The sequence below is a fragment of the Pinus tabuliformis genome, chromosome 2_2, assembly GCF_031772625.1.
Source record: "Pinus tabuliformis cultivar Carrire ecotype Pingquan chromosome 2_2, CPIR1, whole genome shotgun sequence".
NCBI classification, from domain to species: domain Eukaryota; kingdom Viridiplantae; phylum Streptophyta; class Pinopsida; order Pinales; family Pinaceae; genus Pinus; species Pinus tabuliformis.
Window position 1 is genome coordinate 889,711,295 of NC_142300.1, and position 13,386 is coordinate 889,724,680.

General features: G+C 41.1%; 2 pseudogenes; both read right to left on the minus strand.

The window, feature by feature from the left end:
- Positions 1 to 5,805: 5,805 nt before the first annotated feature.
- Positions 5,806 to 6,372, minus strand: LOC149195881 (uncharacterized; annotated as a pseudogene).
- An 84-nt stretch (positions 6,373 to 6,456) lies between these two features.
- LOC149195882 (uncharacterized) lies at positions 6,457 to 11,602 on the minus strand (annotated as a pseudogene).
- Between the last annotated feature and the right edge of the window lie 1,784 nt (positions 11,603 to 13,386).

Sequence of the window (13,386 nt, forward strand, 5' to 3'; positions counted from 1 at the left end):
TGAATTAGAACCTGATAAGGGGACTGACAAAGGGATGCAGATCATTGATGCGGAGCCCAATGCCACCGTGGCCACCACAAAGATCCAAAAAATTGAGCCCGAAGATCCAGAGGAGGGGGAACGCCTCTTCCACTCACAAATGTGGGTGAAGGGTTCTTCGCTGCAGTTCATTGTCGACAGGGGGGGCAAAAAGAACCTCGTTTCAGCAAAAGTCATGAAGCGGCTGGGCCTAAAAACTACAACACATCCACAACCATACACCATTGGGTGGCTTCACCAAGGATGAGATCTTCACGTCAGCCAGCAATGTCGCCTTCCCTATAGCATCAAGCCCTTCACGGATGAGGTATTGTGTGATGTTGCTCCTCTTGAAGTTTCTAATGTATTGTTAGGAAAACCATACTTGTGGAAGTGACATGTTGTATATGAGTCTAGACCTCGCTCTGTGATTATTACTTTGGCTAATAAGTTGTACAAGATACCAGAGGTAGCCCCGCCTACTGCCATCTCTTTGATCACTGCAAAGCAATGCAGTAAGATCATTTCCCATACCAAGAAATTCATTTTCCTTATGATTCGCCCCCAAGGCAAGAAGAAGGTTATGGCCATGGCTTCCAGGCAGGGCTCCTCTGCACAACAACAACAGATGGACAAGGTCATGGAGGAGTACAGGGACATTTTTGCCTCACCCACAGGGGTACCTCTGCACTGTCAGGTCAAGCACTCCATCGATCTAACCCCGGGCGCGTCGCTGCCCAATGGACTGATCTATCGATGCTCTGTTCTGGAGAATGATGAGATCAAGAGGTAGATTCAAGAACTACTGCAGAAAGGGCACATCAGGCCAAGCTCATCACCTTGTGGGAGCCCGATTGTATTGGTACAAAAGAAGGATGGAACCTGGAGGCTCTGTATTGACTATTGGGCGTTGAACAAGATCACTGTCTGGAATAGGTAGCCAATCCCGCAGATTCATGACCTTCTGGACCAGCTCAATGGGGCCAAATATTTCGACAAGATTGACTTGAAGTCGGGTTATCACTAGGTGCCTATCGAACCCTCCGATGTGTGGAAGACTGCCTTCAAATCCAAGGAGGGCATTTTTGAATGGTTGATCATGTCATTTGGATTGACGAACGACCTTGCAACCTTCACGAGACTGATGAATGACATCGTGCGGCCCTTCACCAATGCATTCGTTGTGGTGTATTTAGATGACATCTTGATCTTCAGCGAGAGTTGGGAAGAGAACCTCTACCATATTCGACAGGTCCTTCAAACCCTTCGACAACACAAGCTATGTGCTAACTTGGAGAAATGTACCTTTGGCCTGACCCAGGTTCAATATCTAGGGTACATCATTAATGATCAGGGTGTACATGTGGACCCATCCAAGATACAAGTCATTCAGGATTGGCCAGCCCCAATCATTCTAACAGAGCTCCGCAGCTTTTTGGGTCTTGCTAATTTCTATCATAAGTTCATGTTGGGGTTCTCTCATATCACTTGGCCTTTAAGTCAAGTTACCAAGGGTGAAGCGAAAGCCAAGTTCTTTTGGTCAGAAACCCAGCAACGGGCATTCTCTAAGTTGAATAATCGCCTTTGTTCTGCACCAGTGCTCACATTACCAGACCTGCAACAACCATTTGAGATTGAGATAAATGCTTCCGACTATGTTATTGGTGTAGTTCTTACTCAACATGGGCATCCAGTGGATTACCACAATCATACATTTTCAGACACAGTCCGAAAACACCCCACGTACAACAAAGAAATGTATTCCATTGTACAGGCCTGTCGTCAATGGAAGCATTACATTCTAGGGAAGGAAACGATCATCCACATAGACCACCAACCTCTACAGTTCATACAGACATAAGGGAAGTTGCAGAATGATTGTCATAAAAAATGGTCCACCTATCTGCAACAGTTCCATTTGAACATTAAGTATAAGAAGGACAACACCAATAATGTTGTTGATTGCCTCAGCCGACCACCGGTCATGGCGCTAATCACTATGCTCGACTCCTGTGGGCATGAGACATCGGGGTGGCCGCATCTTTACAAGAGCGATCCAGAATTCAGCAGCATATACCAGACACTCCTGGAAGGGAAGAAAGTTCCAAATTTTCACCTTCAGGATGCACTGTTATGCCACTTGGGACACATATGTGTTCCTTCAAGTGAGCGTGCCAAGATGATTTGGGAGGCACACTACAGTCAAGTCGTTGGACATTTCAAAGTAGAGAAAACCGTGGTGGTATTGCAGAAGTATTTTTATTGGCCGAAAATTCGTCAGGATGTTGGGAAATACATTAGATCCTGCAACGCCTGTGCCATTTCCAAAGCAACCATCAAGAAGCAAGGCTTGTATACTCCTCTACCTACTCCTAGTTGGCCTTGGGAATCTATCTCCATGGATTATATGTCGAACCTTCCTTCTACTAAGCATGGAAACGATTGTGTTTTCGTGGTTGTCAACATATTCTCTAAGATGGCCATCATGGCGGCCTGCAAGAAGAGTATCACAGCAGAGGCCACTGCTAAGCTCTTCTTTGAGCAAGTGTGGGTACACTTTGGGATCCCACAGTCCATTATCTCAGATTGGGACAACAGATTCCTGAGTGCATTTTGGTCAAGTTTCTGGTCGATGCTGGATACAAAACTCACTAAGTCCACGGATTTCCATCCCCAAATTGATGGCAAAACAGAGGTTGTCAATAGGATGATCGTACACATTATGTGCATGTACAACTCGAAGAATCCACGCACATGGGATGAAAGTCTCCCCTATGTCCAACACAGCTACAACAAAGCTCTCCACAGCTTAATAGGCCACAACCCCTTTCAGGTAGGGCTGGGATTTCAACCATTATGCCCCATTGATGTGGCCATACCATTTGCATCCACTCAGGTAGATCCGGTTCACGTACAATCCGAAGCTGAAAGGGCTAACAACTTCATTGAGCACATTCAACACATCCGCCAACAGGTCCATGATATATTTGACAGATCCAATGCTAAGTACAAGCAGCGCCATGATCAACATCGAGTGCCGCACAAATTCCAGGTGGGTGACAAATTTTGGCTACATTTGCAGAAGGAGCGCCTTGCTGGACCCCACCGCAAGCTTCGCCCGCTCTGATATGGGCCATACACCATCACCAAGGCTATCAAGGAAAATTCCTTCGAGCTCAGCATCCCACTGTTCCTTGGTCTGCACCTAGTGTTCAATGTAGATTGCCTTCGACCATACTTTCCACCATTGTTGGACACATCTGACATTGCAGAACAGCTCACACCAATAGAGCTCAACCCGAACTACATGGAACATGCCACAACTAATCAGATCATGGACACACAGATCAAGAACACTCAGAAATAGAGGATACAACTATATCGAGTTGTCAAAGCAGGCCAACTCCTTCACCAAGGCAAATGGCTCACCAGGGACCAAGTTCAACAGAAGTTTCCTCATCTCATGGAGGAACTCAACGCAATGGGGACCATTGCTTCCTAAGGGGGGAAGGACTGATCCAAGTTGATATTGTAGGCCACCTGCCTATTCCACTTGGACCCTCACCATTGTTTCTTTCAGTTTTTTAGTTTCCTTAATTGTAGCATAGTTTACTATTTTTGGCAGTTTTTCGGGTCCTAAACTTCTGGAGCCGTTTTGAGGCCCTAAACGACTTTTTTTGGCAAAATTCCTCCGATGATTATTTAGGTAATCATGTAGGCAGTTGTTTTGCAGTTTCCTTAATTGTAGCACCGTTTACTATTTTGAGCAGTTTTTAGGGTTCTAAACTTCCAGAGTCGTTTTGAGGCCTTAAACGACGTTTTTTTTGGCAAAATTCCTCCGGCGATTACGTGGGTAATCGCATTGGCAATTATTCACTATTTTTGGCAAAACAACTACCGATGTAATTAGCTACATAATCGCCAGAGGAATTTTGCCAAAAAATCGTCGTTTAATGCCTCAAAATGGCTCCAGAAGTTTAGGACTCGAAAAACTGCCAAAAATAGTAAAATGTGCTACAATTAAGGAAACTGAAAAACTGAAAGAAACAATGGTGAGGGTCCAAGTGGAATAGGCGGGTGACCACCAATATCCACCTGGATCACAATTCGAACTATATTATTACTTTAATGCATACTATTACAACACATCTCATTGTAGTCTTGGAAAAAGGAGCTCAATGCACAATTAAAAATATTTATGCCTCAAATAATGCATGTTCTTCGAAGAGAACAACAAGTCATGACCATTAAAAGAACTCCAGGCAACAAACCATTGACAATAACTCTCAGGATTCAAGCAATGGTCTTCAACGTGTTAGCGCTTGAAATTTCACCTCAGGCTGAAAAAGGTAAACTCCAAGGCAACATCAAACCACTTAGCCTCGTAGCTAGCCCTACGGGACAGGAGAGAGCTCTCTCCAATCTATCTCAGCAAAAGGTCTTCAAAGGGCTGAGATGACTTTAAAAGAAACTGATTTTAGGCTAGTAAATTGATAAAAAAGGGGTTTTTAATAAAATGATGGGGTTTTTCTGGGCTGCATGGGGCAAAGAAACAACTTAAACATAGAAATGTAATCAAAAACACAGATTATCTCCTGAGGCAAGGTAGGCAAGAAATTTAACATCAAATTTAGATTAAATGGAATGGCAAGACTGCTGAGGAGCTGACAAGGGCATAGAGGATGAATCCTTGTCAAACAGAAGAAAACATTAAATATGAACAAACTTATAGGCAGAGCATAAAATATTATGAATTCTACCTAAACACTTCATTTGTTCAATTGGAAATGATCATGAAGTGAAATGAAAACATAACAGGTTACATATGAAACAGAAGGAAAACTTATGCTAAATTGTCATACCACAGGAATCTCAGAAGCCAGAGCTGTGTATTTTCATTAAAATCTCTGTCAAAATCTGTACAATGAAGCTCAGTTCTCTCTCCTCCACCAGCGCTCAGAACTCTCTCTCCTCCACCAGCGCTCAGAACTCTCTCTCTTCTCACTCCCCTTACAAATGAATTTTTAATATAATAAATACATGTTGTTAAGGAAAAACAAATCGACCCCAAAACAGGGGCGCTGTTTCACCTGCAGTTACAAAAATAGAAAAGAGTGTTTTCATCTATTCTAAAATTGAACAGCGTCCCTCTAAAACTCCTCTGATGGCCGACAAACTGGAGCGCAGATCATTAACTGAAGTCTTAAATAGAAGATCGGTTCCTATTTTTCTGTTGTGGTCGATGTCTTCTTTCTAATTTTGGCCTTTGACCTTGACTGCCATGTTATATTTGCCATTTGAAATAAAAACCAATTTTAATAAACATAGCTCAATATATTTTTAATACCAGCAAATCTGGCATAACAAGATTCTCCTCATGCCAGCAAAATGACAACTACGCGCCAACATTCACTTTCGGCAGATGATACTTTGACTTGGATTCGCCATTCACCATACCAATTAAATCTGTTTTTAGTCTTATGAAAATCAAACAACTGCTCCTTAAAGTCATCTGCATACCTTTGGAAACCTTCCAATGTAAGCCAGAATTAAATCCAACTCGCTTCCTCATCCAGAACTGAAACTTAAGAATCAGCTTCTGAAAGATAATGACCCCGTCTAAAGGACTTCTCCATTCTCGAATGCCTTCTTCTTTGAAGGGGCGTGTGACCTTGTTTCGACTCAGAGAAATATCGAGTCCGTTCTGTGTAAACAGGATCCATTATGAATCCATAACCATCGACAGAGTCACATACAGAGAGAGAGAATTTCAAGTGGTCTGTGCCTTTAGCTGTTGCGAAGCCGGAATGTAACTTTCTCGCCCCCAAGAACAGCACAAAGACGCGTAATAAAGTGAGTGAAACTACGCTTTTCCTCCCTGATGGTAACAGTGATAGGAGAAAGATCATACAAAAAATAGACAGCTGGCCAGCTCCGGTCAGAATCCTTCATTGCCACAAAGTATTCTGTTACAGAAAATTGATTTGTTGGCAATACTTCCTTTGACAGATATCTGTATTCAGTGGGAACAATCTTGATGTAATATTTGAAGGTGCCACTTGCATCGCGAAGAATGCGGACAGTATCATCAAGTGGATTGTGTATTCCAGGGTATTTGAGCCCAAATGATAGATCATGAATTACATGGCTCACATTAACATGATTTGCACCCTCGAATATCTGTTGAGCAACAATAATATTCAAGCCATGCACCGAAATGTGGAAATTTCCAGCGACCCTTTGAACATCCAGAACACCAAAGACCCGACATCCTTCACCATCATCTATTGCACGCTTAACATCCTTTATCATCTTTACAGGATCGTTTCCAAGCCGAAACAAGCAATTGTCCATAACTGTGATTCCACCTGCAAACCTTCATAGGTACTCTGCACCTTGACACAAAGTATCCGAAATACCAAAAACTGAAACAATAGATTAACCAATGTTTACATCATTTGCATTTGGGGCGCTCACGTCCACTGATGATACCAGCGGATACTTTTGTCCCTACATAACCAGAAACATTCAGCGCTCAATGGAACTTGAAAAGAAGATCCAGAAAAAGGAAAGAGAGCCACCCACGCACAGGCTTTTATGATCTATCTCCTCTGTCCATCAAATCAAATCTAAAGCACAGATTCCTGGAGAACAGCGACCCCTGAAATCAAAACCACTGCATATAAAAGCAAAATGCAGTAGGCTAGGAATGGAGAAACAAAAACAGTAGTCATCGACACATTTACAAGGCCCGTTAATATATTTGCCAGGAGGAAAGTCACAAGCACATTCTGATCAAAGACTTCCTCAAGGACCAATGATTTTCTTGTGGGGACCAAATCTGAGAGCATAAGCATCCCAAGAACCTCAAAGTTTTGTGCCAGAACAAAAGTTACATATGCCAAATTGCACATGCGACGAGAAATTTTTCTCTACAAACTTATCCAAAAAGATTGTTAGCACCCCAAACTTCGATTGCAATACTTGATTTCCCTCCAATTGAAGCTACTCTAGAACTAATGGGTTTCTTTAGGAAGAAGAGATGATAGCCTAAGTTGACACTGACAAGGTATAAGCCCCAATATCCAAATAAACTGAAGATGCCCTCTTTGTTCAGACTAATGATATTTTCACCCCTCTGATCTGAAATGAGGTAACGATTTAATCCACACAACAGGACTGCTTGATAAACTGTGAGAATTGCACATCCAAAGAAGCCACAGTATTGGGGATAAATATTGATTATTGATGTCACAATGGCCACTGCTGCAAGAGTGAAAAAGAAATTCCAGTGTACACCATATTCCCCAACATGGACACCGAATCAATGTTGCGTGCCTGTTTTGAAACTAATGCATGTGCAACTGCAAAAGATCCAACCCTGAGATCCATTAATCATGTACCATACGTTTCTGTCTTAGCAAATTGCCTGGGAAATATTTTGAAGTCCACAGCCAGGATTGACACATGTCACCAGCATCATTGCAAATCGATATGATGAGAGGCTTTTTCTTTGTCTGCTTGCAGGGATAGGAGTTGATGAAACCACTGCCATTTGAAGAGCTGGAGAATTTGATACATATTCTAAAAAATACATTTAATGATTTCTTCTTCAAAACAGGGTTTTGAAGAAGAATCAATCTCACACTGACATACAAGACGAAGTATGTTAGCGCTTGAAATTTCACCTCAGGCTAAGAAAGGTAAACTCCAAGGCAACATCAAACCACTTAGCCTCGTAGCTAGCCCTACGGGGCAGGAGAGGGCTCTCTCCGGTCTATCTCAGTAAAGATCTTCAACGGGCGAGATAACTAATGAGGAAACGTTGATTTTAGGCTAGTAAATTGATAAAAAGGTTTGATTTGGGATTTTTAGGGTTTTGGTGGAAAATTGGGGAAAGGCAATTTTGGGTGCGGGGATTGGACACAGTTTTCGCAGGGGGTTCTTTGGGGCAAGGTAGGAGACTGTATTGATGCCTTTGAAAGAGTCGGATGGATGAGAATGACTGGTGAGGAGCTAAGGAGAGCAAGCAATCACCTTGAATTCTCCTTAAACAGCTGAAAACATTGATATTAAGCAAACTTAAAGGCAGAGCATAGCAACCATGAATTCTACCTTAACACTTCATTTGCCTAATTTGCAGAAGGAAAAGTAAGAGGATGAATCACATAACAAACTTACAAGTACAAAGAGAAACACACCATCAATACATGTAACCACAAGAATCCCAAAAAGGACTGCAAAACCCTGGTCTTCCTTTGCCAAAAATTGCAGAGATACAATGAGTAATACAATAGAAGCTTCTGCCTCAAGAGTCCAACGATTTTCTTGTGGGGACCAAATCTGAGAGCATAAGCATCCCAAGAACCTCAAAGTTTTGTGCCAGAACAAAAGTTACATATGCCAAATCGCACATGCGACGAGAAATTTTTCTCTACAAACTTATCCAAAAAGATTGTTAGCACCCCAAACTTCGATTGCAATACTTGATTTCCCTCCAAATGAAGCTACTCTAGAACTAATGGGTTTCTTTAGGAAGAAGAGATGATAGCCTAAGTTGACACTGACAAGGTATAAGCCCCAATATCCAAATAAACTGAAGATGCCCTCTTTGTTCAGACTAATGATATTTGCACCCCTCTGATCTGAAATGAGGTAACGATTTAATCCACACAATAGGACTGCTTGATAAACTGTGAGAATTGCACATCCAAAGAAGCCACAGTATTGGGGATGAATATTGATTATTGATGTCACAATGGCCACTGCTGCAAGAGTGAAAAAGAAATTCCAGTGTACACCATATTCCCCAACATGGACACCGAATCAATGTTGCGTGCCTGTTTTGAAACTAATGCATTTGCAACTGCAAAAGATCCAACCCCGAGATCCATTAATCCTGTACCATACGTTTCTGTCTTAGCAAATCGCCTGGGAAATATTTTGAAGTCCACAGCCAGGATTGACACATGTCACCAGCATCATTGCAAATCGATATGATGAGAGGCTTTTTCTTTGTCTGCTTGCAGGGATAGGAGTTGATGAAACCACTGCCATTTGAAGAGCTGGAGAATTTGATACATATTCTAAAAAATACATTTAATGATTTCTTCTTCAAAACAGGGTTTTGAAGAAGAATCAATCTCACACTGACATACAAGACGGAGTCTAACATCGGCTCCACTTGGGATGGCAGCTGCCGCTTCTTGGAGGTGCCAAGAACCGCAGAACTTTGGGAGAGCAGACAGTGCCTCCATCCATTGGGCAATGGAGTCATCATTTGAACAACCAACACAGCTGAAGACTCAACTTATTAACTGGAAACTGACTGAATTGATTGAAAAACTAATTCGGCAAACTTCAAACTAAACTGTAATGAAACTGGAACAAAATGCTGCCTTTTGGCTGCTTATTTATTTACAAAAGCTACCCTACTTTGCTGCACAAACAATAGATCAGGTAATACTAAAATGCCAGATTAACCATTCAAGTAAACCTGAAAATGATGCCGCTCGAGAATGCTTCCACGAGGACACAGATGTAATTGCTGGCAGCCCTTCATGCACGTAATGAGCCTGGTCACGTACAAGACAGCCTGATCTATCAATCAAACTGAAAAACATTTCCATGTATGTTGCCATTGGATCGCGGAAGCCGGACTCTGTTGGCTGCCCCAACTCTGCAATACATACTTCCAGCTGCACACTGTCAATGTAAACATCTGTAGGCAAGTCTATGATTTCTTGTTGCGAAGGAGGAAGGATTTCCAAGAACTTTTTAGGGTCTTGGAAATCATATGACTGGATCTGCTCATCTAAACATTGAATCTCCTTTTCAAGTTTTTCAACAATTAACTCACAGGCACCAGTTTTAGTTTCAAGATGAAACTTCGGAGATTTCAAACATTGAAAGAAGGCACTGAAAAATTCTTCATTAATTTCAATATCCACTAACCACTCTCTAACTTCGTTTAGAGCTTCACAAAGTGCAGGGTTTGCCACATACCCCACCATTGCATGAATGGATCAGCGAGCACTGAACTGTCTGGATCGAGTTGGAGTCGCCAGGTGAATGGTTCAGCCTGCATATGTGTCTGACTGCTGTCCACCATCAGCATCAGATCTGCAATTTGATTTCATGTACTGGGATAAGACAATCAACAAGTCGAATGTTCTCCCCAGTATGGTCGCCAGTATGTTAGCGCTTGAAATTTCACCTCAGGCTGAGAAAGGTAAACTCCAAGGCAACATAAACCACTTAGCCTCGTAGCTAGCCCTACGAGGCAGGAGAGGGCTCTCTCTGGTCTATCTCGGTAAAGATCTTCAACGGGCGAGATAACCAATGAGGAAACACTGATTTTAGGCTAGTAAACTGATAAAAATGTTTGATTTGGGATTTTTAGGGTTTTGGTGGAAAATTGGGGAAAGGCAATTTTGGGTGCGGGGATTGGACACAGTTTTCGCAGGGGGTTCTTTGGGGCAAGGTAGGAGACTGTATTGATGCCTTTGAAAGAGTCGGATGGATGAGAATGACTGGTGAGGAGCTAAGGAGAGCAAGCAATCACCTTGAATTCTCCTTAAACAGCTGAAAACATTGATATTAAGAAAACTTAAAGGCAGAGCATAGCAACCATGAATTCTACCTTAACACTTCATTTGCCTAATTTTTAGAAGGAAAAGTAAGAGGATGAATCACATAACAAACTTACAAGTACAAAGAGAAACACACCATCAATACATGTAACCACAAGAATCCCAAAAAGGACTGCAAAACCCTGGTCTTCCTTTGCCAAAAATTGCAGAGATACAATGAGTAATACAATAGAAGCTTCTCCCTCAAGAGTCCAACGATTTTCTTGTGGGGACCAAATCTGAGAGCATAAGCATCCCAAGAACCTCAAAGTTTTGTGCCAGAACAAAAGTTACATATGCCAAATCGCACATGCGACGAGAAATTTTTCTCTACAAACTTATCCAAAAAGATTGTTAGCACCCCAAACTTCGATTGCAATACTTGATTTCCCTCCAATTGAAGCTACTCTAGAATTAATGGGTTTCTTTAGGAAGAAGAGATGATAGCCTAAGTTGACACTGACAAGGTATAAGCCCCAATATCCAAATAAACTAAAGATGCCCTCTTTGTTTAGACTAATGATATTTTCACCCCTCCGATCTGAAATGAGGTAACGATTTAATCCACACAACATGACTGCTTGATAAACTGTGAGAATTTCACATCCAAAGAAGCCACAATATTGGGGATGAATATTGATTATTGATGTCACAATGGCCACTGCTGCAAGATTGAAAAAGAAATTCCAGTGTACACCATATTCCCCAACATGGACACCGAATCAATGTTGCGTGCCTGTTTTGAAACTAATGCATGTGCAACTGCAAAAGATCCAACCCCGAGATCCATTAATCTTGTACCATACGTTTCTGTCTTAGCAAATCGCCTGGGAAATATTTTGAAGTCCACAGCCAGGATTGACACATGTCACCAGCATCGTTGCAAATCGATATGATGAGAGGCTTTTTCTTTGTTTGCTTGCAGGGATAGGAGTTGATGAAACCACTGCCATTTGAAGAGCTGGAGAATTTGATACATATTCTAAAAAATACATTTAATGATTTCTTCTTCAAAACAGGGTTTTGAAGAAGAATCAATCTCACACTGACATACAAGACTGAGTCTAACACAACGCATTTGACATGGCGGTCATGAAGACATTCCAACACATCATTCAATGATTAACATTCCATGCTCATTCAACACTCTCTATGAACCTTAACCAACGTGCAATCAAACTCATAGTCACGATTTGCAGAGGTTATACATTCGAAAGACAACGAATAACATAGTTCCAATGCCCATATTAATCTTTATGCAGTGTATAAACGAACTCAATGCACAATTAACTATACGGCAATGCGTCGCTTCACTTGCTCAAATGAATTGAGAACGCAGGCATGGTGAGGACGATTTTCACAAACCAATGCAACAACAATGACAATGTCCTTACTATTTCAACGCAATATAATCTCATGCTTCCATCTAAATCAAGATCAAACCCCGCGAAGATCGCCTTTAGCTCCTCTATTCGCTCCTTTGAGAAGCTTTTCTCGTAGCCCATGGGGATTTGTCCAAACAATCTCTGATAATTCCCATCGAAAGGAAGCATAGCCACCCAAAAATTGCACATATTTTACGTAATCTCAAACTACATTTTCAAATACTCATTGGCTTCTTCATTGTTTCACAATGCTTTTCACACAGGGAGAAAGAGGGTCTACATATATATATTTTTGTGTGTACCGAGGAGAAAAATTCACGAGCAGGGAGAGTAGAGAGGTGATCATTGGAATAGGAAATAGGTCGAGTGATATGGCAGAGTGAAAATGGCAGTGAAGAAAGGTAACGGGTCAGAGTCCAAATATGTCAGTGAAATGTGGATGCCTACAAATTCACAGAGAAGACAAATTGTGTTCAGGTCAGTCAGACACGTTTCTAAAATGTTTGGTGCACCTACAGGCAGAAGTAGAGGTAGGATTTCAATCTAATGACAGAAAGGGATGGCATACAACATTTTTGAATTTATTTTCAGAATTGTATGCAACACAAACCAACGTTATTCAAAGAGAAGCTTAAATTGGGAACCAACAGACCTGATTGCTCTGATACCATCTTAAACACATAAATGGAATATATAGAATGTGAAAGATAAACATGAATTGAATTTACTATTCACATTTGATGTACATTTATAATACATTGATATGACTGTTGGATCCATATTCCAATGTCTCTTGGACTCCCTTTGACTGTTCAACTTCCACACCATAACCCTTAGTGGATTAGGTGTACAAGAGACAAACACTAAGCAATATTATTTTTTGACGTTATTTGAGAATGTTTCATTTCCATAGTGCGCACAATGAAATATTTCTCTGCACTTTCGTATTTTTCACAATGAAACTAGCTGCCTCGTCATAAGGGGAAGAGTACACTTCATTTAATATTTGATAATAAGCACTTATTTCACAAATGTGAAATGACACTTAGTATTCAAGAAGCTCAAATAAAATGAATCCATGTAGACACAACATTGGGGACAATTAATCGACTATCCAAAATTTTCACGCTTCAAACTTTTGTAATTATTTTTAATGTAAAATTTGAAAAATATTATATGTTTTAATCGTTTAAATTTATGCGGAGTGTGGAGATGCGGAAGAATCTTTCATTCTGCTTCTTTTGCATCTTCATACCTAGAGCCATTACACATAGTTAAGAGTTATGCATTAAAAAGAGACTTCATTTAATATTAGATACTAAGTTCAGTTTAAAGTTAAAATAATTTCGTGT